The sequence below is a fragment of the Penaeus monodon genome, chromosome 27, assembly GCF_015228065.2.
Source record: "Penaeus monodon isolate SGIC_2016 chromosome 27, NSTDA_Pmon_1, whole genome shotgun sequence".
Taxonomy (NCBI): Eukaryota; Metazoa; Arthropoda; class Malacostraca; order Decapoda; family Penaeidae; genus Penaeus; species Penaeus monodon.
Genome location: NC_051412.1, coordinates 8,886,917 through 8,887,204, shown reverse-complemented (window position 1 = coordinate 8,887,204; position 288 = coordinate 8,886,917). Strand labels below are relative to the sequence as shown.

The 288-nt window shown below is 31.6% G+C and overlaps 1 protein-coding gene across 4 annotated transcripts in view; it reads left to right on the top strand.

Moving 5' to 3' along the window:
• Positions 1-288, top strand: part of LOC119590561 (outer dense fiber protein 3-like) — a 62,500-nt gene that overhangs the window by 43,505 nt on the left and 18,707 nt on the right. The gene's annotated exons all lie outside the window — the stretch shown is intronic.

Below are 288 nucleotides of genomic sequence, written 5' to 3'. Positions count from 1 at the left end.
TGTCTAGAGTTAACACCTGTTTTAAGTAGCTCTTACTTATAGCGTTCGAAAACAAAGAAAATATTATGATTAAAAAAACTATCAAATAACAAATTCAACCACGATATAAAAGGTATTTATGCAAACAAGCTACACTATTGTCCACTAAAACACTCGTCATCCACACTGTTGGGCAAGTTAGATAGGACAGCTGTTATAAAGAATTTAGCTATCTCTTTATATGAAATGCAATATAATCATGAAGAAGGAATATGACGGTACGTTTTAGATATATCCTCTTTCCCCTAA